Source organism: Pteropus alecto, unplaced genomic scaffold (genome assembly GCF_000325575.1).
Source record: "Pteropus alecto unplaced genomic scaffold, ASM32557v1 scaffold12, whole genome shotgun sequence".
In the NCBI taxonomy this organism is placed as follows: Eukaryota; Metazoa; Chordata; class Mammalia; order Chiroptera; family Pteropodidae; genus Pteropus; species Pteropus alecto.
Genome location: NW_006432669.1, coordinates 2,367,837 through 2,395,031, shown reverse-complemented (window position 1 = coordinate 2,395,031; position 27,195 = coordinate 2,367,837). Strand labels below are relative to the sequence as shown.

The following is a 27,195-nucleotide window of genomic DNA, read 5'->3' as shown; positions in this document are numbered from 1 at the left end:
CCTGCCACCCGTTAGCTTCTTCTCTTTTCCAGCCCATTGCAATCTGGTCTTGCCCAGCCCAGCCCAGCCCAGTCTCTGGGCTGTAGAGGAAGATCAGGGCCCAGCTGAGTGAAAGACAGGGTGATATTTTTTTTGTTTTTTTGTTTTTTCCCTCAGTAGTGAACTGATATGGTGTACGGAGCATACCACATGCAACTGGTCATGTGAATTCAACAGTATTTAAACCAGTTGCAGTGGACTAAATGGTAGACCCAAAGGTGTGTCCGAATAATGTTAACCTGATTTAGAAAAAAGGTCTTTGTATATATAATTAAGATAAGGATTTTGAGATGAGATCAACTTGGATTATCTAGGTGGGCCCTTAATGCCATCACAAGTGTCCTTATAAGAGAGGAAGAGGGAGATGGTGGGCGTGTGTGCTCTTGCGCTCACCCTCTCACTCGCACGTGTTCTCTCTCTCTCTCTCTCTCTCTCTCTCTCTCTCTCACACACACACACACACACACATGCACGCACACATGGCAGTCAAGTGGAAGAGTAATGTGGCCACAAGCCAAGGAATGCCAACAGCCACCAGACGCTGGAAAAGGCGAGAAACAGATTTTCCCATAGAACCTCTAGAAGGAGTGTGGCCCTGCCTACACCTTGATTTTGGGCTTCTGGCCCACAGAACTGTGAAAGAATATATTTCTCTTGTTTTATGCCACCCAGTTTATGGCACCTGCAGAGAACTCATGTACCAGTCTGTGCTCTGTTTAATAAGACAGTTCCACTGATTGTATACTTGGCTATGATGATATGATCAATAGCATATGCTAGAAAAGCTTCTAAGGTTCTCTTAATTTCTGCAGTTATCTTGTGGACCAGCAGCAGAGTTGATGGATGGCACGTTGGCAGACCACCCTTTGAGTACCACTGGTCTGGTCTTCCCTTATTTTGTGGATAAGGAAACTGAGGCCCAGAGAGGAAGTAGTAGGGCTAATATTAGAGCATAGGTGCCCTTGCTGCTTGGAAAGGGTAGATGGATGTGGCACCAACTCTAAGGTGAGTGGACAGGAGAGGACTGCAGGCCACTTGGTGTCCCTGTCGCTAACCTGTTGAGTGAAAGCTGATGATCCAGTGAGCCCTTGGAGCAAGCAAGGGCCAGAAGCCAGGGGAAACTTGTAAAGCCTTTGCTGCAGCTAATGAGGCAGCAGTAGCAGGCAAAGGACCCTGTCAAGGGCAAAGGTCACAGCTCGCTGTCAACTTAATTTCTAGCTGACTGCTTCAGTCCTTGTGGTCTGGGTCATATTTTCCCTCTGCAGCCCAATTTAAACTTTCTACATTTTGTGAATGATAATTGTCTCTTAGAGAATTTGGGATTAGACTATAGTTACCTTGACTCTTATGCTGCTTGAATAAAGTCCATCCAAATTAACTTGGCATTCAGGGGCCCCTGAAGAACTTTCTTCTTTCTATCCCTTTCTCTCACTCCTCCCTTTCACATACATTAATCTCAGAACTTCACCGAAATCATCGTTCCTTAGTAGAGGGGACTTTGAAGAGATTAGGTTCTTGAAGCCCTACAGTAGTTGAGTTCATGGTTGATCAACTCGAGAACCAATGGAAAAATATGGAAAGGGGATAGTGGGCATAAATCTTTGAGGATATTAGGAAAAATATGTTTACATTTACTAAAATAGACTATAAAAGCTTCACAGACAGCTAGTACTAGTCACTAGCATGTGAGTTGACTCATCTGGTCTACCATCCAGCCCAGTTGAGCCATCAGGTAACTGTAGCCAGGTAAGTAAATCAGGCAAGACCAGAAGAAAAACTGCCTGGCTGAGCCCAGCACTAAACCATGAACAAATAAAATATTTATTGTTTAAGCCAAAAGAAAGGCAGCACAATAAATCAGGAGTTAGTACACTTCTTATTTTAGTAATGGTGGGCATTGTATAGTTACTCAGTTACTCCTTGCTTGCTGTGGATACTTTTTAGCCTCTCATCTTTGTTTTTTCAATGAAGTTCTTATTTATTTTGTTTCGTTATGGATAATGCCCATATTAGGAGTCCCTTTTCTCCAGTATCTGAATATCTTAATATTTAATACTGCTGGGATTTTATGAATTATTCATTGAGTCTATTCTGTGGGTCTCACACATCTCTCTTTCTTTCCTCTCAAAGATGGGACAGTAGTAGTACAGAAGCCCAGGTCACCTTCTCTCATCTTTTATTTTTTCCAAGGCTTTGTTTCAGAAGCCTCTTTCTTCACCCTCTTGAAACTTTTGTTTCTTTTTCTAGTCCCAACCTTGGTTCTCTTATTCTTAAATCAGTGATTTTTGGTTGCAAGGAACAGAGATGCTCTCGTGGCAGCTTAAGTTAGTAGAAGGTTCATTGTAGGAATCTCAGAAACTGCAAGAAGCAAGCTTGGCCAGCCTGCTGGGAACTGGAGCAGGAAGGCCCCTCTGACTCAGGGCTGCATGGTCCTGCTCATCGTGTGTGTGTGTGTGTGTGTGTGTGTGTGTGTGTGTGTCTGTGTGTCTGTGTGTCTGTGTCTGTCTGTCTGTCTGTCTGTCTGCCTGCTTCTCTGGACCAGAGCTCGCCACTACTTGCCTCGGTTTGCATGTCTTTATTCTCAAATGAGGGGGAGAGAGAGGGAGACAGTGTTGCTGTCACATGGCTCCCCACTCCCAACTCACTGACTTAGGATAGTCAGTGAGTTGGGAGTGGGGAGCCATGTGACAGCCCTCTCAGCATGGACAGGGGTAGTGTTCCAAAAAGGGGTGTGTGGAGGAATAGCTCCCAAACCTATTACATCTCATCTTCTGATTTCTCAACAGGAATAACTCAAGTCACCTCTTCCGAAAATTAGTTTGCTGAAGCCATTGAAACAGCCATTGAAACAGCAGTTCTTGAAGTTGAAGAAAAGGTAAATAAAAGTAAATTTGTATCTACCAAAGTTCTCTTATAAGAGAAACCCATGTTTGGGGATGGATTATTGTCTCTGTCATTCCTTAGATGTGCCTAGTTCTGTGTAATATTTTACCCCTCCTCTCTGCCTGGCCATGTTCCTTTTCATCCCACAAGGCCTTTCTCAAATGCTACCTCTCTGGAAGTGAAGCCTTTTTGATTCTCTCCTGCTGGCAGTGATGTTTCCTGCTTTTGAACCCCCATAATGCTGTCTCCTCCTTACTGACATATCATAATGGGTTTCATGTAATCATTTGTACCCCTCCTCTGATTGGTCTTCTCCCATGGTTGTATTGAGTATGGGGGCTCCTCTGTGACCTCTCCATCCTAACATTTCCACACTTGATAATAGTTGTTTGTTTGTGTGTTTTCCCAATAAGCTCTTTGAGGGCATATCTGAATTGCGCCAGGGACAAAGTAGATGCTCCATAAATGTTTATTGAATAAACAGTGAATCAGCCTCCCCAACTAGACTGTCAGTTCCTCTGTGGGTTCCCTTTGTACCTCCACCACTCCACCCTCATAGGGCCGGTACTATAAATCATTCCAAAATCAGTTCTGTTCTTTGAGCATTCATCAGAAATTGCTAATCTTCTCTAGTCGTTCTTTGTGTTTTGGCTGTTGGTGAAATGAATCTAATAGCAAAGCTTTTGTATCTGATTTTTCTTTTTCATGGGCAATTTGGCCCCATGTTAAGAGCAATAATCCAGAAGCTGGAAGGGAAGGGAGGTGACAGGCAGGTCAGGAAACTGGTGACCATGGGAGCACAGCTCCCGGCCTGCCTCTGCCTCCCTGTGGCTGGTGTTGAATGGGGATTGCGTGAGGTTGGGTTTTGGTCAGGCTGTGGCCCTTCCTGTCTGCTGGGTAGTATTCATCCGGATGATCTTCCAAGCTGCTTCATCAATGGACCAGTGCAATGTAACCCTCCTTCCTGCTGCAGACCTTTTTGTTTTAAATGAGTGAATCAGCAGGTTCCTTTTTTCAAACTGTTTACCATACCTGCTAAGTAACCCAGAGATGTTCCTTACCAATTCTATCAGTTTTGTTGGTCACCATCCTCTTAGAGGACTTGTCCCAGCCTTTCCTCCCTAGCAGTAATAGTGGTTGTCTCTCACAGTTGTAGCATCCTTCCCCGTTGATAGGGTGCTTCTACACACATCACAAGATTTTCATTTCCTGCCAATCCTAGCATATAGGCAGGGGCAAATGGTAACAACTCATTTGCAGTCAGAAAACAAGACTCAGCAGTTTAGGTATCTTGCATGATGTCACATTGCCAATGTGAATGGAGTTGGTTCTCCCCACCCCCCCACTCGCATCATCTTGGTCCTTCCTCTTGGAAGTCACTGCTGCTGTCACAAAACTCGAGAGTGCTGTCTCTCACCTGTCTCTTACACACCTCAGGTATTCCTTTCAGAGAGGGGAGCCTTGACCTTCTTCTGAGAGATGCAGTCTGACCCTGGTATTCCCCCCACCCACAGCCAGGCTGATTTCTTGAAAAATAGATATCTGTAGGTATCTTCCAACTGAGACCTTCCAGTCAGTCTTGTAAGTTTTATTTTTGTTAGGGCTTATTTAGATGCAGGAAATTCAATTAGTTTACATTAATACTGCACTGTCTTACTCTATGAATAAAGTGGAAGACACTAACGGATTTAATCTAGCTGTATTAACGATGTTCTCTCCTTCCCTTTTCCTTTAAATAATTGTAAATGGTTCTATCAATCAAGGTGGCAGAGTACAGTTCTTTATTACCATGTGGAATTGTTTAGTTAAATGTGATTTTTAAAAAATGGCTCAACTTTTAATTAAAAAGTAGATTGTTGAATGACATTTTGATTTGTCCTTTGATGGAGGAATTGTAAAATAGACTCTTCATGATAGGAAACCAGGTTCGGTCCAGAAGGAGGCATGTTAACTTAAGAGCAGGATGTGATTTCAGCGAGTCATTGTTTTCCTAAAATAGGCCATCTTCTCTGGTCATTTTGTTGAGCGAGAAACTTCCTCTGCATCTGATGCCACCTTAGATTCACATTTTTCTAGGGGAGACTCTAACTTGGAGTCCTCAAACTCGCAAGGGTGTGCCTGTCAGGGTGCAGGACTAAATACCAAGAGCCTTCTACTGGGCACTCCTTGAAAACATCAGTATCAAGAAATAAGCAAACCTATAATGATGCTTTTAATTGACAAAAATGGGCTACATTATTGTGATGTCATGCAAATTCCATTTTACTGTTAAAAGTTACTATTTTCTTAGCCCTGAAGCTGGTATCTGTGTTACTACTGAGGGTCATCATAGAAACAGCCTGCATGTGTCCTGGATAAGTTTGGCCCCATAGGGTCCACATGTGGTGCACCTCCTCTTGGCTGACACAGAAGTGGACATCAGAGCATCCCAAGAGAAGGGCAAGAAGGGTCACCGGTGAGAAAGGTCCTAGGCGTCTATCATTACATCATACCTCTGTACTTTGTACCACTTTGTATACCTTTTATAGCAGTTAGCAAACTTGGATATCTCATGGGAAACCCAGCTTAATGGGTCCAAATATTAACTTCTTCTACCACAGCCCTTTTCCGGACCTCCCTTCCTTCCATCTCAGTAAGGTGCATAGCTATTAACTCGCTTTTTCCAGCTAAAAACTGGGGCATCACTCACCTTTCTCTTACCCCAGATCAACAGGTCCTAACAATATTTCTCCTAAAGTAGATCTGGAATTCATCTGCCCTCCCACGTACACCTCCCAAGTCCAATGACATTGTCATTTGCTCCCATTAGTGCAAAAGCCTTAAATTAGCTGCCCTGCTTCCACTTTCCCTCCATTCTGTTCATCCCTTTGGACCCAGAGTGAGTTTTAAAAATACTTGTCATATCATTTCACTCCCTTGCTTAAAACTGTTAATGACCTCCTCCTGCACTTGGATATATCCTGTACTCCCAGCACAGTCCATGGAGAGACTGCCCCGTCTGGGCCCCAAACCTGGCTACAGATCCCACAGCATTGTTGGCATCCCATTGAAGTGCCTCGTAAAACACTTCTTTTTTTCCACTGTTCACTTCCTTGGCAGATTGCAGTGGCTTTGATTTTCCAAATGCAGTAAAATAACTATCAGGCTTGCAAAGGTATACTTAGAATGAATGTTGTGTTCTGGGAAATGGTACAGGGAATAATTTCTTCCTCCAAACCCTAGAATATCATCTCGTATAACACAGAGGTGGATCACTATTTCATTCGGAACCTTAATAAGTAAGTAAGCAATATGTAATCAACTAAAATTCTGATATTCGTGCTACTCCCCAAGTAGGCCTCCCCCCAAATATTTTGATATAAAAATGTGTGTGATATTTTAGCTCAGGAAATCATGATTCCAGGCTGGTAGAAATTAAGGTGGGCTTTCTATAGTGGAAAAAAGAAACACACTAAATATCAGTACACAGCTTTCCTTTTAAACACACGTTTCCTATCCTAAAACCTACTTGCTTTCATTACCTTACCCTTGAGCTTTACTTTTGTGTGTGTGTGTTTGTGGAACCATGTACACACAAACACATACCTGAAATAGAAATTCTGTCTTAGTTGAGTGATACTGTCCATTCTCCTCAGGCCTTCTATCCTAGATAATTAACGGAAATACTGAAATTCGAACTTTATTTTTGGTGCACTATAGCCTCAAATTAAGACAGCTTTTCTACGATCTTGAATTTGAAATTTTTTATGGTACCAGTTTGGCGGGTCACGCTGATGAGTTACAAGCAAAGATTGTAATAGGAATACCAGGCTGTCAGCACTGAGCTGATCAGTGGTGTGATGCCCAGTTGGAAGAATGCGCAAGAGGCCAACGTGAGAATGAAATGTCAGGCACCAACTTTATTGTGGGGAGCACACTTCTGTTGCAGGAAGTGCAGTCTATTGCAGGGAGTACAGTCTATTGCAGGGAGCAGGCTTCTCCTTCTACTCTTCTTCTGCTCTCCTTCCGCTCTCCAGGGGACCACGTGGCTCCACACGTATCAGAGTACAACAGTGGCATTCAGCCACACATATGTGATACAATAAGCTGAAGTACGTTTGCATATTTTAGGTGCAGGCGCTCTACTACACTAATTCTAAATCCGGGGTCCAATTCCTAGCCGCAAGCCTAGATCACAGCCAGACCTGGGACTAGCCAGGCCTGGGACCCACACAGACAAGGTGATCTTAATACAGTGTGCTGCACACTGTGGTGATTACCAGGTGTCATGGAGCACAGAGATGTGTCCTCATTCACTCTGGGGACTGGAAAGTCTTGAAATCCATTCAAGAATATCTGACCTTTAAGATGGGTCTTGAAAGAGGAGTTTGCCAAGTGGAAGGAATGACTGAGAGAAAGGATGTGGACAAGGGCATTTCCGACAGCTGCATGGACAGAGGCCCAGGAGGTTGGCAAGAGCATGGCATGCCCATGGAACTTCACTGAGGACTGCTGTGGCCATAGTGTTGAAGGCCTGGGGGTGGGGGCTGAAAGGCAGGCAGGGCCGGATCGTGCAGTGGAATTTTACACTGGGGAGTTACTGGATCAAATTTGTCCTTTATAGCAGGGACTCTGTATGCTCGGTCGCTATTTCTAAGGCTTCTCTCAAATGGCAGGAGAATGGTGATCTGATTCAGACACACAGGTCTTTTTATCAAACTTACAAGTTTAAGCCATCTACCAGTAATCACAAAGATGTTATTAAAAGTTTCTGAAATGTGATTGGTGTTAAATTACTGCCATGCTGGAGTTTGTGGATGACTCTGTTTCCTATTTCGTTGGGAGTCGGGCTGCCTCGACTCACAAGTTTCCAACAGCTGGCTCAAGAGTTTCCAACAGCTGGACTTTAAACATATATGAGGTTTAAATGAGTCACCCATACCTCTTTGCTAAAGATGTATACATCTCCCACATCTGCTTCTATAGTGATTCGGCTCAAGAGTTTCCAACAGCTGGACTTTAAACATACGAGGTTTAAATGAGTCACCATTACCTCTTTGCTAAAGATGTATACATCTCCTGCATCTGCTTCTACAGTGATTCTTCACGATTGTTACCATATTATGTTTTGCTGGTAAGAGGAAAGAGCGGAATGGGCAAGTTGTAGCATCCTTTGCTTGGCCTGCACAGGCAGTGATTTTAGAAGGATTTAGATATGTTTGTACTATTTACAGCTCAGGAAGGTGGTAAGGTTAGGTGGAGAAGCACAGGTTAGGGGACCGGGGCAGAATTCTTATGAATGAAGATGAGGGCCTGACTTAGTGGTATTGGGGGTGGGGGAGGGGGGATGTATTCAGGAGATGTCTAGGATAAGGGACTAGGAGGACTTGGGGAACAGTTTGATGTAGGGAATGGGGGAGAGGGGAGGCATCCAGGAAAACCCCTAAGCTTCTGGCTTGGCCAACATTTGTAAGAGGAACAGGCTTGTGTCATTCAGCAAATATTTACTGAACCCTTGGTGGGAGAGGTAGACAAAAAATGATTAACTCTTTAAAAAGGCAGAAGGGAAGAAGAATAAGAGTAGGCAAAAGGGCAATTAATTTTGACTAAGAGGATCAGGGAAGTTTTCTCAATGGTGAGAGTGTGTAAAGCTGGCCAAGATGAGAAGACTTGGGCATAGGCACATGCTGTCTTGTTCTGCTGCTACAGGCAGAAGGACAGAAGTATGACTGCTTGACATGATATAGGGGACAGGGCTAGGCTAAGCACCTAGGGCCTGGGAGGCCATGGCAAGTTTGCACTGTGTTGACTGGCACCAGGGGCCACTGAAGCTTTTAGAGGACTAATGTCAGACATTGGTTTAAGTGAAATCATTCTGTCTGGAGATTGAAGAATCAGGAGGTTGGAGGCAGGAAGATGTGTGTGAGAGATGGTGAGGACCTCAGTGATGGCAGAGAGAACATGCAGGCTCGGGGTTCCGGCTGTGTGACTGTGTCCGTGCAGCGTTTGTTCATTTGGAGGTGGGTTGGATAGAGAATCTAGAGTTAAGTGCAGAAAGAATAATCAGTCCCTAGTAAACTATTAAACGGGTGAGGTGGGGGTGGTGAGAGAAGGCAGTCGAAGGTGACGTGGAGACCCCTCCCTCACCTAGATGACTGGGTTTGCCTTAGTTAATGGCGGAGGCGGGGCGCGGACCCTAGTGGTCTGTGGAGACTGAGCTCATTGCTGACCTGGGGCACTCTGTAAGTTGCCTATGGGTCACTGGCAAAATCAGTAAACCTTGTCTTTAGCATTTGAAAGCCTTCTTGTTCTGTGCCCCTTGCCCAAACCATCCTCATTGACTGTTCTGTTAGGTAAACCAGCTTAAGGTTCAGCAAAAAAGGCGACATTTAGATTAAAGGTCAAATATTTATCACTTTGTTAGTGACACACTCAACTTCAGCAGCTGAGTTCATTGTCTAACGGGGTCATTCTCTTTTCCTTACCCCAAAACCTACCCTGCGGACACCCCTGAAAACATTGACATGCTGCTGTGTAAATATTTGATAGCAGCTCAGTTTACTGCCTGCCTTTTGCAGAATATTTGAATTTTGGCAGCAATCAAGGCCTGCAGTGAAGCATAAATGATAGGCTTGGAGACATTCGCCAGTGGGTTTGCAGAGTCCTTTTTGGATTGATTTTCTGGCCTCCTCTGCTCTTCCTCTCATTCACTGGACATTAGCTGCATGCCCCAGTTGGCCATGGTTCCTGAAAACCTTTCAGGCTTGCTCCTGCCTTAGGGCCTCTGCCCTCGTTCCCTGCTGGAGGCCCCCTCTTCTCCTAGTTCGGCTCTAGGCCTCTGCTCTCTAATCAGAGATATGATCCCTTGTAATGCTGTGTTATAGTATGTCCCCTGCTCTGTGTCACCTTATGCAGCTTTGTCTTTCTTCATAGCACTTCATTCCTTGACATATTACATATTACTCATCTCACTCTCCCTCTACTAGATTGTGTGTTCGTCAGAAGAACTTTGCATTGTTCATTATTCCATCCCCACTGCCAGGACAGTGTATAGCACATCGAAGTTGTCCTATATTTGGTGACTCTGACTGATCAGATGGAGCAGTCAGTTAATTAGTCTGCATATTCACAACAGTTCGTCCGTGCCTGGCATGTGGTAGGTGCTCAGTAAGTTAGTGAATGACTGTGTGATTAGCTAGTCCGCAGCACTGAGGTGCTCAGTAAGTGTTGCTGAACAAATGAATGATTGAGTGAGCTTGCCCACCTCTTTCTGAGACTGACTCTGTTAATGGGGTGAGCCCCCAACCTCCTTATTTGAGACGGCCCAGATATGTGGTCTTGGATGTGTAAGGTTGCTTGTTTGTATTTGATAATTCAGTCAGTACCTCACTCTTTCTCAGTATATCTGCCATCAGCCAGGCTCTGTAATTTACTTGCTGTAATTCAACTTAGAGTTGAATTTTTCATTTTAAAGATGCCATAAACAACTGGTGCTTGTGATATCTTGGTCATTAATGAAATTCATGCCTAACAACAGATCATGAGGACTGTGTTGCAAGTCTGAGAGAAGGCTGTTAGCCCACGCCTGGACACAGAAGCGTGAGGAGGGCTGATGAGTTCTGGCAGAACTGTGGTTCTCTGTTTCCAGGCTGCTCCACAGCGAGCGGGCTGAGCTGCGGGGTGAATGTGTGCATCTTCCTCAAGGGTCACGTTTTACCCAAAGATTTTGGGGAAATAACATTTAAAGAACATTAAAACAAATATGGATGCTCATCAGAGGAAAATTCAACATAGCTTAGTGGTTAAGCACGGGGCTGTGGAACCAAACTGTCTGGGTTTCAGTCTTTCCACCACTTACTTGCTTTGCAAACCTGGGTAAGTTACATAACCTCTCAGAACCTCGTTTCTTGCCTCTAGATGTGAGCCTGTGACACACATAGAGCCTACGGCATGGGGATGTTGTCAGCATTCAGTAAGAGCCACAGCAGACTTTATCACAGTGCCAATCACATCAGAAGTAAAGAAGGCCTGATGTTATATATGATTGCTTGACATTTTAAGATAAAAGAGGAGACAAATAGAATTTTATTCTTGCAGTGAATCTGCCCCAGACCTGGCCTTTAAGGATGAATGTTCACTCACCTCTGCCATATTTGAGATGGAAAAGTTAACAAAGCTCTGCCTTAAAAAAAAAAAACCAGTGTATACAATTGGCTGACATGTATGTTTTTACAAAAATTTCCCCCAACTTTGCCTTAGTCTTGAGCTGGCACAGAGTTGAGCTGTCTTTAACAACATGATAAATTAACGATGCTTTCTTTTAGTACCTGCTGTCTTGAAGTACCTAATTGAACAGCAGATGAGGTTGAAGGAACCTACAGATTTGAATAAAGAATTGCCATTTGCGGAGGTACTTAGAAGAGCTTGTAACTTCTCCGAAGGCTTTCAAACACAGTTTCCATTTCATTCTCCTAACAGCCCCTTATTTGTTAAGATAGAAAGGACTGTCAGAGTGGGAAAAAACTCCAGTAACTCTTGAGTCCATCTCTTTCATCTGATTCCTGAATCCCTTTTGTAGCATCTCATTGGTTTTTTGGTTTCTCCTAGAGATAGAGAGCTCCCTACCCCCAGAGCAGTGCAGCCGGGCTCTCTGTAACTTCTACCCACTGATTCAGGTTCTGTCTTCTGGAGCATAACTAATCCTTGCACTTCTTCAACATGTAGCTTATGTTCTTTTTGGTATACAGACCTCTCGACCTAGTGTTCTCACAGCTTCTCCTGGAGAAGTGATTTAACCTCAGTGGTGGGAGGTCTTCTTAATCCATCTGCAGGTCACAGCCCATTAATTGATTGTGAAATCTCTTTTAGTGGATTATAACTGGCATTTTTTTTTCTGATGAAATAAAAAAAATAGAAAATATCAGTGTGTTGCACATAGTAAGCTTACGTATTACCTCGTAACACTTTGGTTTCAGTTTGTGTGGTACATGCTGCTCTTAACTAAATTTCTGTGCCTTATAACCGTTTCAAAGACCATTGTAAGAGGGTCTAACTCTTACAAGAATTTCGAGTCCCTTCTTTTCTGTTTACAAGTTATCCTTGTCCTTTTCATGGTTGAATTTGCTTCAGGTAAACTAGTTAAAACATAGTTGCTGTGCTAGAAGTTAGATCTCTATTACTTTAACTCTAAAACTCCTCTATAAAGAAGATCTGTGGGCTCTCTGGAGTAAAATAACAAGATCTATCAAAGGCCCTACTTCTGTCTGTTTCCTCTCCAGTTTTTAGTGACAGGAGTTGGTGGTTGAGCACCTCGAGAGCTCTGTGTAATCATAGAGCGAGTCCTGGAAAGAAAGTATTTTCCTCAGGGCTCAAAGAGCATCCTTTGCTGCAGTTCTTGGAAGGAGCGCGTGGAGACCAGCCTGCACTCACATGGGCTTCTTTGTTCTCCAAGACAAGCAGGAGGGGTGCTGTCTTGCCACATCTTGGCCTGAGAAATATGACAATAACTGGAACTGAAAGGGGAGGGGGCGTGGCTTAGCGCCGGGGTCCCAATCCCCTGAGCCATGGACTGGTACCTGTCAGTGGAGGAGAGCAAAGCTTCATCTGTATTTGCAGCCGTTTCACCTCAGATCATCAGGCATTAGATTCTCACAGGAGCACCGGTCCCTGGTGCCAAGAAGATTAAGGACCGCTGGCTTAGTTGTCAGAGCAGAATTGAGAGTCCAACAGTTTTCAGATCCTAAGGTCTATGTGTGTGTTGGGGGATGATGAATGTCGGGGGAGGGGGTTCCTTGGACAGGCCACTTAAACAATAGCAGCACTTCAGATGCCAGGTCTTATGCCAAGTACTTTTCTTTTGTAATCTCATATAATCCTCACATTTTCTTTCTCTCACTTTGTCACACTGGCTTGACAAAATTTCTGCACTGATTAAATCTAACACCCTCTAGCCCCCGTACCTGCACCTGCACAGTTGGCGCCACCCTGACTTGCCTCACCGTAAGGTCTGTGACCTCTGACCACAGGTGGGTCCTGTGCTGCTAGTGGTTACATGATAGTCCTCAAATGCATATTTTATCTCCTGGACAGCTGTTTTATAGCTTTTCTTTCTTCAAACTATCAATGTCCCCTGCTTCCTGCCTCCTAAGCTGATGGCCTTCTTTCTATTTTACTAAGAAATGGTGAGAACTTGCACAAATTCCCACCTCCACATCAGGCCCCTGCCCAGGTCAACTCTAGCTGGTGCTCTAGAATCTGCTTTGTCTTTCCCCCAGAGGTAGCTTTTTTCCTTTTTTCGTCTGGTCTCTATAATACAGACATTCTATAACTGCATAAGCAAACAAACAAAACACTTGTCCTCTTACTTGCTTTTAATTCTGACTCTATAATACAGTCATGCATAATCTAACAATGTTTTGGTCAACAGTGGACCACATATCCCAGCAGCGGTCCCATAAGACTACAAGGGAGGTGAAAAATTTCTATTGCCTAGTGATGTTGTAAGCCATAGTTATGTCATAGTACAACATATAATTGCCTACAGTATTCAGTTCAGTAACATGCTATACAGGCTCATATACTGGAGGCACTAGGCTATTACCATATAGTCTAAGTATGTAGTAGGCTAAGCTATCTAGGTGTGTGTAAGTGCACTCTATGATATTTGCACCACAAACTCACCTAATACATTTCTCAGAACATATTACCATTGTTAAGTGACACATGGCTCTAATAATGATGATGATGATGATGATGGAGATGATGCTAGCTAACACTTAAATAGTATTTAGTATGTTCCAGGCATTCTTCTCATATATCATCAGTTCATTAGATTATTATTCCCATTTTTCAGATGAGAAATCTGAGTCACAGAAAGATTAAGTAACTTGCCCAAGGTCGCCGGGCCGATGCTGACAGATGGCAGAAGTGGCATTTCAGCGCAAATACTTGGCCTCCGAGTCCTGTCTTGAGAGGAGTTGCCTGCTTGTGGTCTACAGTCTTTCTGTTCCTTCCTGCTCTGAGACCTACTCAGATTTTTGCCCCCTTCTCTCAAGTTACCGAGTACCTGAATGTGACCACATCAGGTGGCCAGCTCCTTCTTCCTTAGAACACTTTCTTCACTTGCCTTCCAAGACTCTATGCTCTTCCTGGTTTTTGTTTTTTGTTTTTTTTCTTTTCACATCTTTTTATTCTCTTTTACTGGCTGCTCGTCAGCTCCCCAAGATCTAAACATGAGATTGCACCAGGGCTCAGTCTTCAGCCCCCTTCTCTGTGCACTCACTTATCGGTCTGGAAGCTTTCAGTGCCGACAGCTCCCACGTTCCTGCCTCCAGCCCAGCTCTCTCCCTGAACCAGACTCGTGTCTCTAACTGCCTGCTTAGTGTTGGATGCTCCACTAGGGATGTCTAATAGGGTCCCAAACTTCCCACCCCCCAACTCCAGCCTCCTTATATCTTTCCCCACCTCCCCAAATGGCATCTCCATGCTTTACGTTGCTCAGGCTACAGAGCCTGTTTTCTCTTTTCAAACTCCAATTCCAGTTGCTGGTAAATCATGTTGACTCTACCTTCAAAGTGTACTTAGTATCTGACCACTTTTTACCACACCTGCCTCTGCCCTGGACTAAACCACCATATCTCACCTGGATAATTCATAAGCATAAATCTTCACTGATTTCTTGCCTTAGCCCTTTCCCCCTTATAGTTAGTTGTCCTTCAGTGCTCGTTTTAAATACAAGCAGAGACCTTTTGCTGGCCACCATCTGGCCCTCTACCTGCTCCTTGCTCCCACTCAGACCTCACCTCTAAATGATCCCCTTTGCTCTCTCCTGGACACTGTATTGCTTCTCAGACATGCTGAGGGTTGGGGGGCCTTAGGGCCTTTGTACATGCCACACCCTGCCTGGAAATCTTCCCAGGTATCCATCCGCACAGGTCACTTCCTTACTTCCTTAGAGTCTCTGATCCAGTGCCACTTTCTCACGAAGCCTTCCATGATTGATTACTCTAAGTTTACAGCCTGTGTACTCCCCTTTTATTTTCTGTATAACACATAGCATCATCTGACACATATTCTATTCATTTGTTAGTTGTCTGTCTCTCCACATCCTCTGTAAACTACATGAAGGCAACATTTTGCCTGTCTTACAGCTGTACTCCCAACATGTCCCCTGACACATAGCAGATGCTCAAAAAGTATTTGAAGGATTGGTATTTTTATCCCTGTTTTACAGATAGAGTAATTGAAGATCTAAGAGGTTAAGTTACTTGCTCAGGGCCCCAGACTCTAGAAGTGCCAGGATAGGGATTGAAACCCTGATATGAGCTTAATTGCTCTACATTCTCCTTTTTCCTCTTAAATAAAGACAGTAATACGAAACATGCAGAGTCGCTGTGAAGATGAAATGAATAGTGTGCAGAAAACCCCAGTGTGTCAAAGGAATGTTACTGATCTAATTTATTGCGAACTCTAGCTTTTTATATCTGTGTTATTCAGTAATCTATCCAAAGGTTCTTTCATGTTCTCAGGGTTTTACTTAGGAATAGCTGATACTGCTGCCCCCAAATTATCTATTTTCTTCTTCCTTCTGCCGTTGGTGAGAGAAGTAAGTGCATGTGTGTTTGTGTCTGTTGGCTTCTGTCTGTCTACAACTCTGATCCCCCCACTGACCACCAGGTCATCACGTGGAGAACTCTCCCAACCTCTGTGGCCAGTCAGCAGCGGGGGGCACTGGTGCTGGCGTACGTGTCTGTGGCTGTCATTGTTTGTTCACGTCTGTTTTCTCAGGGAGGTGTTCATGTTAGCAGGGTGTCAGGAGTCTCATCTTGCACAATGCTCCTGGCAGTCTGTCTCCCCCTGCCCCCACTCTCTGAGGCAGACTGGAGTGAGGTGATCACAGGCCCATTATGGCTAAAGACCAGGGACATAAATGAAGCAAGCACACTTGATGAACCGCAGAGCTACTGCTGTCTCTCAGGCACACGATTTACATTTCCCTGAACCCAGGGCAGCTTCCTGGGATTGTAGCACAGAGCGTTGAGCAGTTTGGTCCTTCGGATTCTCATGTTATGATAAGACGCAGTTAGAAAAAATGGTAGAGCTTTCCCCACATCTTTCTTGTGTGTTTATTCATTTAATTTCCTGATTTTGAAGTAGGAGAAAAATGCAGCCATTTTCTTAGCGAGCACCTTAAACTGCCTATTCTGAGGACAAGAGAGCTGTGACACTTCAGAAATGATGGATAGCTTTGAGAGTGGGTGGGCAGTCTTTAGTCTTCATCCCTGGGAGTGGTCTTCCAGGGGGAGCCGCTGCCTGAGCCTGGCATCTGTACTCACATTGATTGTTTGGGGGAGGTAGGGGTGCAGTTGACACAGTCTGAAGCCACTTAATATTGTCACCAGACCAGGTCATGCTGTGCTCAGCTGTAACTACTCCAACAGCCTGTAGCATCCTGGGGCCGTAGGAGCACTCTGCCCACCTGTGAATTCAGGCAGGATATAGGGCATCTTTAAACCCAGGATGACTGCCCAGCCCGCAGAGGGCATGGAGGGATACCTTCCAGGCATCAGGGCAGGTCTGGCTGCAAGGAACAGACTTTATATACTGCAAACTGAGACAAGACCAGGACGGCCTGGGCTCTCTCTCACACACCCTCCTTGTCTTCAGCCTCTGGAGCTTATGGGCAGGAACCAGGCGTGGACTCTTGATTCTGCGTCCCGTCATTCCACGTACTTTCAGGAGATTGTCCAGCTGGCTGTGTTGGATGGGAGGAGCACAGTTCCTGAACAAGGTCTGAATCCCAGCTGCACTGCTGTCTGGCTACCTGGGCCTTCTCTAAGCCTCAGTCCCCTTGTCTGTGAAGCGGGATAAAGGCTGCAGTCATGTTTGCATACTGTAGAAGGCTTTTGTGAGGAAGCCTGACAGGTAGTGAGCCTTCAGGAAACAATAACTTCTGTTCTTAATTGTGGGGTGACTGGGAGGCACTCTGGGGGTCACAGAGAGGAGTGCTGGGCTTTAGAATTAAGTCTGAGTTCAAACCTCATTCTGTTCATTCATTAAATACTTAATACTCATTATGGATTTTACTCTGGGACTGAGACTGTCCTGGTTTCCTAATAGTCCTTGATCTTGGGCAAGTCACCATACTTTTCTGAATCTCAGTTTCTTCATGTAAAATACGGGTAAAAATACCAATCTTGCAAGACCGTGTTGACAGTGAAATGAGCGTTTATAAGTGGTAGCTAGCTAGATTATTATTTTTCTACTCTACTGTAGAATTTTTACTATAACTTTATGGTTAGTATATAAGATGAATTGCTTGTCTTAAACTGTTCTAGCTTTGATATTCAATCCAGCAAATGTTTGTTGAGCACCTGTTAAGTGAGAGGCATTATGTCAGCTCAGGGGAATAATATTACTAGCAAAACACATTTGCCATCCCTGAGGAACACATACTCCACTGGGCGACATCAGAGTCCCAGCCAGTCAAGCAGTAACCACTGGTCAGTGCGGCAGTAAAGGTATAAATCGAGTGCTGAGACAGCGGCTAGAAGGGAGCCATTGCTTCTGCCTGGGGAGGCTGCTGAAGGCCATGCACATAGGTTGACCAAGGATGAGAGACTGAAAGAGGAGGACGGTGGTGCAAGGGGAGGGGGCGTTCTGGCAGAGGTACTCCATCGGCACAGACATGGAGGTATGGGCGTGCAAGGTGGGAGTTCAGGGGTGTTGGTAACTGTGGGTCACATGGGATGTGATGAGGCTGGAGAGAGGGATTCTCGCTGTGTTGAGAAGGCTCGGAAGTCCTCGTCATTGTGAGCTGAGGCTATGATGTGGAAAGCTTATAAGAGGGCAGAACGCATTGCTTCTTGTTGCACGGGGCAAGCACAGCACTGTCTAGAGAAAGTGCAATGTGAGCCACTCATGGAATTTAAATATTTCTAGTACCCACATTAAAATAGTAAAAAGAGATATCACCTATCACCTGTCAGGATGGCTGTCATCAGTAAATCAACAAATAACAAGTACTGGTGAGGATGTAGAGAAAAGGGAACCCTTGTACACTGTTAGTGGGATTGTAAATTAGTGCAGCCACTGTGGAACGTAGTATAGAGATTCTTCAAAAAATTAAAAATAGTATTGCCATATGATCCAGCAATTCCACTTCTAGGTATTTATTCAAAGAAAATAAAAACACGTAATTCAAAAAGATAGATGCATCCCTGTGTTCATTGCAGCAATTCTAGTAATAGCTGTGACGTGGAAACAAGCTAGATGTCCACCAATAGATGAATGCATAAAGAAGAGGTGGTATGTATATACAATGGAATATTATTCAGCAATAAAAACAGAAGGACATCTTGCCATTTGTGGCAACATGGTTGGACCTAGAGAGTATCATGCCAAATGAAGTAAGTCAGGCAGAGAAAGACAAATACCGTATGATCATTTATATGAAAAATCTAAAAAAATAAATAAATAGAAACAGATACATAGGTACAGTTTGGGGGGGTGTGTGGATGAGAATTTAAAATAGAATTACCTAATCCAGGAATTTCACTTCTGGGTATATACCCTAAAGAACTGAAAGCAGGGTATTCATGAGACATTTATATATTCATTAAAAAAAGTGAACAGGTTTTGGAATGAGATTGTCCAGATTTTCATCTCAGCTTCATTATTTGCTAGCCTGGTGACTTTGGAAAGTTATCTAGACTTTGTTGTGCCTCAGTTTCCCTATGAACAAAGTGAAAAAGAAAAACAGTAAAAAGAAAACGTGAATTAATTTTAACAATATATTTTATCTAACCCAGCATATCCAAAATATTATCATTTCATCATGTAATCAGTATAAAAAAAATCTAACGAGATATTTAAATTCTCTTTTGGTACTAAGTCTTTAAAATCTAATGTGTATTTTACACTGCAATACAGATCAGTTTGGACCACAGCCACAATGTAAATGCTAGTAGCCACATGGGGCTTATGGCTAGTGGCTACTGTATTGGGCAGTGCTGGTTTAGTAGGTCTGGGATATGGGAGTTGGGACTGATCTGTGTAATCTTGAACCTTCTCCCTCAATAGTTTGAACCAACTATCTTCGGCCATCAAACCTTTGAACAGACCTGCCTAGCAGCAGATTGGTAACTCTGCTATTTTTCAGCAGGGAAAAGAGAAAAAAATGGGGGAATTTCATCATCCATGGCTTATATGGTACATCTCCACTGGACAAACCCTTCCTGGATAGCAAGTTACTATGTGCCCTTTATTTGTTTATTAAAAATTTAAATTTGTTTTCCGTTATCATAGACATACAATATTTTATTAGTTCCAGGTGTACAACATTGTGATTCGACGTTTATATAACTTGCGAAGTGATCCCCCTGATAAGTCTGGTACCCACCTGACGCCATCTGTGTGTGCCAGTTATCGAGCATCTGGTATGGCCTGTTCCACAGATGTACTAGATACTTCAGATCATACATTTTTTCTAATTTTTTTCAGTAACTCCACAAAGCAGGTTTTCTTATCCCATTTTACAGAGGAGGAAAGTCAGCACACGAGAGATTAAGTACCTTGCCCAAGGTCGTATAACTAGACGTGGCAGAGCTGAAGCTCAAACCTGATTTTAAACCCTTGTTCTTTCCTCTGTTCTTGCTGTTTTTCTAATAGGGTCCAACATTGTATGTACGTTATGATCTCTAAATTGAAAAAAAAAAATAATACACATAAAGAATTTAATATGTGTGCATCTTTATGTGTACGTACACATATATAGAAAAATGACTGGAAAGCTATCATCAGAGAAAAATTACAAACTTAAAACAGTTTTGTCCAAAAGGATGTTCTCCCTTCTTCTCTGCCTCTGCCCCCTGCCTACACACACTGGGGCACCAGTTGGAATGTCCAGTATTGACCAGTTGCCATGAGTGTGATGGGGGAGGGGACAGAGCAGGTGGAGTTTCATTAGAATCGGGTAGAATTCATTAGAATTCAGGTGTTTGTGAAGTCTTCGTTTCTCTAATTAGTGGGGCTAGAGGCAGTGGGGCAACCAGGTGGCAGCTTCAGCCATAAACCTGGAACTTGGCTAGTGGCTGTTCATCCTGCTTGGGCTGCTCGGTGGGAAGAAGCCAGACTGTGCCGGGTGAGCCTCATCTTTGATTTCCTCTCTTCTGGGGACCGGTGAACAGTGATGTGGTCCCAGAGCGTGTAAAGGGCCAGGACAATGTGTGGGGGCAGGCACAGATTTAGTCCTTGAGGTCAGGCAGATGTGGGTTTTTGACTTTTGACTCTGACACTCCCGAAGTTTGTGACATTGTCAAGGCTTTGGATTTCCTATTTGTAAAACCGAAGTAATCACTTTGCCTAGGGCTCTTTTCATTGGAAGCTACAGAGACCCACTTGAGCCAGTTCAAGTTAGAAGAAATACCTGTCATAACATACAGAAACTTATCAGGCCAGGAGCCTTTATAGAGCTGGGCCTTACAAGGACTGCACTACTAGCAAGACAAGAACAGAGTCCACTCTCTCCCAGTCTCAGGGGCGCTCCCCTCTGCTTCCATTTCTTTTCCCCCACCAGGCTTCCTCTCTTGTCTTCTGCACATAGCATTGGATGGCTTCCATGGTGCCTCCATCTGCGTGATTGTCCAACTTCGGTGTCCCTTCATGTTTCTTAATTTAGATTTCTGAAATAGAGGCTGATTAGCCCAGCTTATCTTTTTAAGGCAAAGCAGAGTCTAGATGAGCCGGCCTTGGCCTGGCAGGCCACCTGGTCCACTGGGTGAGGCCAGACCATGTGGTAGGGTGGTCCTCAGCCCTCCTGGGGGGAGGTGAGGCCTGGATATTAAGCATTTAAGAGTGTCAGCCATAAGTGCTGGTGTTTCCCTGATATATTTGCTTTTCTACCCTCCAAGATGGTTATTTCATGCCTTCTCTTTACTCAAGCCTGCTTCCCAACTGCCCAGACTTGAAGCAGAAGCCCTTTCCTGTTTCATCGAGAAAATAGAAGCTTCTCATTCGCACCACACAGTATGGACCTGCCTCCTCCTGTACCCATCTTTTCCACTTTGTCTCCCACTGGATTCAGAGTCGTGTCTTTGCTTCTCTCAGAGGCGAAGCTGTCCCTTTGTGCCCTCGCCTCACTCCTACAGATATTCCCTCTTGTTTTCAACGTTAGGGTTTTCTCGCATGCAGTTGGACCCCTCACACATCCTCTGGTTTCTCTCTTGGCCCCCCACATGCTCTTCCAGGAGAACTTCAGACCAGTTGTCTATCCGAGTGCTAGTCCAAGTGTTGGCGTGTGAACCATTTATCACAAGTTGTCACAGGATTAAGGAATTTGCTCTAGAATGTAAATCAGCTGTGTATTATGCATAATTTAGTTCAGCTGACATAATTTTCTCATGGCAAAACTTTCTCAATGGAGGAAGTAGGATGTTGGTTTGCATACTGGCACGAGCTTCCCTCTCAGACAAGTAACAGTGAGTGGGCCACTCTTGTAGTAGCCCTCATCTGAACCCTCGCCTCTCATCCACTGAAGTTACCCACGTCAGATCCCCACGTTGCCAAATCCAGCAGATGCTTCTTTATCTTCACTTCGTCTCTCGGCAGCATTTTGAAGCAGTGCCTTCTTGACTCTCTCGTTCTCCAGGACTTTGCATTCTCTTCCTCACTTGCCGCTTCTCCCAGCCTCCTCTGCCTGCTTTCCTCCATCAGGTGCTGCAGGGCCTTCGCTAGGCCCTTTTCTACATCTACCTTGGCCTCAGTGAGCTCACCTCGTCCAGTTTTATCTTCACTTCGTCTCTCGGCAGCATTTTGAAGCAGTGCCTTCTTGACTCTCTCGTTCCCCAGGACTTTGCATTCTCTTCCTCACTTGCTGCTTCTCCCAGCCTCCTCTGCCTGCTTTCCTCCATCAGGTGCTGCAGGGCCTTTGCTGGGCCCTTTTCTACATCTACCTTGGCCTCAGTGAGCTCACCTTGTCCAGCTGATGACTTCCAAATATAGATCTTTAGCCCAGACTGCGCTCCTGACTCATTTCTTCCACTGTCTCCTTGATATCTCCATGGCGATGTCTAATAGGCGTCCTCACACATGGATAGGTGTGAAAAGAGCACTTAATGTTCTTTCTCAAATCCTCCCCGCCACCCCGTGCTGTTCTCCCTCATTTCCTGAAGCAGGATCAGCACCCAACCAGTTGCCCAAGCAGCAGACTGTAAGTCCATCTGTGATTTCTCCCTTACTCTCATGTGCCATGTCTAATCTGTTAATAGGTCCTGTCAGTCGTACTCTCAAAATATAACCCGACTTCATCCTCCTCTTTATCAGCACTGACCACCCCCAACTCTGAGCCACCCCTTTCCTCCCTGGTCTGTTCCAAGAGCCTCCCTTTTCATTCCCTGTGCCCTACTCTCCACAGACAGGACTGGTCCAGCCAGCGGGAGCTTTTCAAAACATTCGCCTCCTTGCATGAAGGCCTTCATTGCCTCATGACGCTCTTGGGATAAGCCCCAACTCCTCCTCATGGTCTGTAAGCCCCTGGATGACCCGGTTTTTGCTATCCTCCCTGGGTTCATCCTGGATCCTTCCACTCCCTCTGCCGGCTGCTCTTACCCACTTTTGTCCTGGCTGGTCCCTTTTCCTCTTCTAAGTTGTTATCTCAGGGATGCTTTCCCTGACTCTTTCACCCTAGGGAGAGCACAGGGCTGTGAGAGCAGGGAGGCCGCCCACATTAGCCTAACGAAGAACCCAGAATTCAAAGCAACGTGTTTTTCTTTTAAACCCTGACCAACCTGCACTGTCTCCAGCAACTCAAGGCTTTTTTCCAGGCCTCTGAGAACTTCTGAATGCATCTTATAAATGTCAAGATCTGGTCATCACGGAGGCTGGTGCCTTTGAATGTCAACCGCACATATGTGACAAGATGGAGACAGCAGTAAAAGGATCAGGACAAAAGTCAGGGCCCGCGCTCTTAGCCAGAGTGGCTGGGGCCCCCCCTTAACTCTGGGGTCCCTGTTGCTTCCTACCTACCTGCAGCCAGTCCTGTGAGGGACCACAGTGGGGTCCTCCTTTCAATGCCCGATGGGCCATTAACTCCACAGGAAAATGGCTACAAATCAGAGTGCTGCTAATGGCCTGTCTCTTTTAAAACAATTTTGTGAGGATGTGTCAAAGAGAAAATGGACCATGGCTCATAGCTTTGGATGAGGGATGCCATCCATTGCTTTGTTAGAAGCCACTTAATAGTATTTATAGACTGGATGACCTTTGACACTTTCCTCTTGCTCCTTGGTTTCCTCATCTAAAAAATGAGAGTAATAAGACTGCTTTGTCTGAATCACAAACTGCCGGGGTGAGTTCCAGTAGTGTCAGCTACAGTGGATTGAGTGCCTTCTCTACGCCAAGCACCGTGTTACCCAGATTCTTGTGTCATGCAGATTCTTATGTCATCCTCACTACGGTCCTGCAGGGAGTGGGCACAGTTGAGGCTTTGAGAGGCTCAGTGAGCTCTTCCCGGGGTCGCCGAGCGGGCTTGTGGTAGGCAGAGGAAGCTGGCTCTGTCCTGCTCAGCCAGCCTGGACCCCTTCCCTGTGGGCAGGCAGAGCGCCCCCTACGTGTGCATTTTCAAATCCTCACAGTCATTCTTTGTGAGAGAAACTTCTCATTCTGATGATGACATTGAGGCCATTGAAGGTAGGTGATCTGCCCCAAGCCCTTCAGCCAGTGAGTAGTATGTCCTGGAATTTGAACTCAGGTCTGTCTGAAGTTCTTTGAAAGACTGGAAAGGATAATTGGTAAAGCCAGGGGTTCCTATACCTGTCAGATCTTAAGAAGGTAATAGTGGGTATTTTTAAAAGCCTAATGGAGATTGTAAATTTGCCCAAATGGGGTTGCCCTGAACTTTACTAGCTGCTTCCTGCTGTCATTAGTTCATCCCAGTGCGATAATATTAGCCATCTTGCCTCATGAGAAACTTGGCCTGATTGTTATAAGAGGTTAGGATCTTATATCCACAAGAGAGTATATATTTTTTTTCACATTCCACATTCTGCCTCTTAACATGGTCACTTCGGTGTAAATGTCATCTTCCTCATCGGGTGGTGACAGGCCACCCACTGCTGAGGGTCAAAACTGGGCACACGATATCTTGTTACAAAAAGCCTCGTAGAGGAATATTGGCGTGTACTGCTCTTCTGGCTCCGAGAGCTCCGGGATCCATGCTAGTCTCCCAGGATATTATGATGGACTTTTTTTTTTTTTTTTTTTAATTTCCCTGCTCCATATCCAAATTCTACTCCTTGGCTAATCAGATACCCTTGGGAGCTGGTGATGCAGCGCCAGAGTGCTGGAGAATTCATCCCGAGGCAGTGACAGCAGCTGCATCTAGTTTCTGGTGGCCTGAGGACTCCTGCTCCAGTGGCAGTGTCCAGGCGAAACAACCTGTGACATTGTCATGATCTGTAGTGTGGGTTGGGGCTCCAGTGAGGGCTGCACAGCTCCTGTGGGTCTTGCTCATTTCCTGAGTCTGGTCCTCTGGCTTTTCTGGGGATCCTGTGAGATATCAGAGGCCTTTGAGTAAACTCCTTCTCAATTTAAATCAGCCAAAGTCTATTTCTGTTGCTTAAAGCTGAGAATCAGACTTGTGTGGAGCTGTTGCTCTGGGGTTATCCAGGGGTTCCATTCATCCCCGGGTTCCATTCATCCTCGGGCTCTGCTTTACCACCGGAGCACCCACCACAGGCCACGGAAGGTACACGATTCCTAGGTCGAGTGGGCGACTGGACTGCAAGCTCAGCCCATCTCCATATGTTGTCTGACCCAGATTCCGCTCTGCCTGCAACCCATCATGCACTCTTACACTGTGGGCTTGTAAAGACAGCACTGAGTCTTTCCCTTCTTCCTCACTTTGAGTAGTGCTTGGCACACAGTGGGTGCTCAGGAAGGTTGGGATGGATGGGTAGAGGAACCAATGGAAGACAAGGGAAGTTACTGCCTCTGGGCTCTCCTCAGTCCCAGTGAGGCTGCCCCGGCCTGCAGTCAAGCCTCCAGGCTCGGGCGGGAAGGGAGCCTGGGATCTGCAGGTTGCCTGCGGTTCAACACTGGAGGTTGGCTGGAGTGACTGGGATTTAGAACAACAGAGTAAGTAGGTAGAGCCTTGGAAGGGAGAAATGTGCCCTGCTCTCCTTCAAGTGGAAGCAGCGAAGTTAGTGCTTTCCAGCCCTTTCATGTCACGGCATGCACAGGAAGCGATTATGTTTATATGGAACCCAGGGCCTTGTCCAGCTGCCTGAGGAGCTGAGGCGCCTGCTGTGCCTGCTGGCTGGGATACGCTGATGGTGGGAACCCAGGCATATATCCAGCTCATCCTCACCACTCACCCACCACTGAGGCCTCTGCGGTATGACCTCTGCTGTCCTTAACCCCTTGCCTTACAAGTTACAGATATTTTTCCTAGTTTAGCATTTGCCTTTACCTTTATGAGTTCTTATTCCTTTCACTCCATCCGTTCCTGATCACAGTTCTCTCTACAGGAGTTTCTGCGCTTTGACCTGAGGACTGTGGCCCTTCCTGCAAAATCCTCTCTGGACACGCCCTCCTAGCACCCCCTAGGAAAGATGCGGCAGCTCAAAGGGAAGCCCAAGAAGGAGACGTCCAAGGACAAGAAGGAGCGGAAGCAGGCCATGCAGGAGGCCCGGCAGCAGATCACCACGGTGGTGCTGCCCACGCTGGCCGTGGTCGTGCTCCTGATCGTAGTGTTCGTGTACGTGGCCACGCGCCCCACTGTCACCGAGTGAGTGCTGCGGGAGGGCAAAAGCAAGAGAAAAATGGCTTTCATATTCAGAGATTTTCCTGACGCTGAGCTCTTAAGCAGGAGCACCCTGTCTTCTCTGGTCTTTGACTTGATTAAAGTTTTTCCACTTTTCTGGGAGGGGATAGGGAGCGTTTTATCAGTGAACGTGCCATACACCTTATGGTCCACTTCATGTGCCTTTCAGACTTCAAAGCCGTGTGTGTGTGTTTCTTTTTCTCTCCTGAAATCGTTGTGTAGCTCCACTTGGTGAGAGGAGGGATCTCTGGATCACGAATGAATAGGTTGGAACCAGTGCTCACTCCATCCCCATTGTTTTGAACATGACTTTCCTACATGTCATTCACAATTTCCAAAGGGACTGTATTTCTTCTCTGTGCTTAATGTGATTTGAAATTTGTTGACTCAAAAGTGAAATATTTATTTTTTGAATAAAGGAGATAATAGCCTTAAACTGGATGTTTATCTTGTTTTGCCAGGAGTTGGCCTTGCTCTTTGTAGAGCGCAGGGAGGCGCTGTCTGTCTGTGGGGCTCCCTCTCCAGGCCCTGTCCCCCTTCCCTTCGCTCCCTCTCCCTTGAGGCTTTCTCCACCTCCCCTCCTCACTCCCTGCTGTGAATGACTTCTGGGAAGATTGTGCCTTTTGACTGGATCATTCTAAGAATGACAGAATCTTTAGAGAGGCACAAAGGGTGTGTTAATTGGTCTGTTTTAGCAAAATAAGAGTTTTAATTGGAATATGACCACAAGTGCTTTTTACAGCAGTTAGCAAGCAGCAGCACAAAAGTGGTCCTGGAGGTAAAAGGTCAGATTGGGTTCAGTTCCTGCTGCAAGGATGCAAATTGTTGGCGGTGTGGCTGAGTTTTTGATGCAGATTGCCCCTGCCAGCCGGGTTGCTTCATTGTATTCTAAAGGAATTGTTAGCCCCGTCCTGATAGAGAGGGCCCTTTTTGGAAGTCAGATTCCTGGTGACTGTTCCAAGTGTGTCTGCTCTCCTGTCATTGCTGATTACGGACAGATTTGTTGGGGGAGAAAAGCTTTTCTAATCTAGGATGCTGCATGAATCGCTGATGGCCAGGCTGTTACTGGGGACTTGGGGCCTCTTGGCGCGAGTCTCTCAGGAAGACAAGCAGCTGTTGAAAGGAAGGACTCCAGCGGATGCTCAGAGATCCCGGGATTGGCAGGGCTGACAGGGTTCTGTGGGCTACTCCTTGAGAGCTCGTCTCAGCAGGAGACACCGTGCTGCCTTAAGCAAGTGCCCTGTGGCCCTGGAAAGAGATTTACTAAAATACTTATCAAATACAGAGGCTGCTCACATAAAGTTCCTCTTAGGTTTCTATTTTCCTCCCCTCTTATTTGGTTCTCTTAGGAGCCTCAGTGCTTCTTGGTCTCATTCCAAGAAGGAATGAGAAGTGGAGTGGAGAAGCGGAATGGTCTGTGGTCATCCCTGCTCTTCATGATGGCCCCTACTCTGCCCCAAAAGAGTAGATGCTTG

At 45.4% G+C, this 27,195-nt stretch overlaps 1 long non-coding RNA gene across 8 annotated transcripts in view; it reads left to right on the top strand.

The window, feature by feature from the left end:
* The window catches only part of LOC107195361, a 61,473-nt gene extending 35,317 nt beyond the window's left edge, over nt 1–26,156 (top strand). For all 8 annotated transcript variants that reach the window (XR_003044994.1, XR_003044999.1, XR_003044997.1 and 5 more), the window contains 2 exons: nt 2,826–2,914; nt 25,425–26,156. This is a non-coding gene — a long non-coding RNA (uncharacterized LOC107195361). The remainder of the gene's footprint in view (nt 1–2,825; nt 2,915–25,424) is intronic.
* The last annotated feature ends 1,039 nt before the right edge of the window (nt 26,157–27,195 follow it).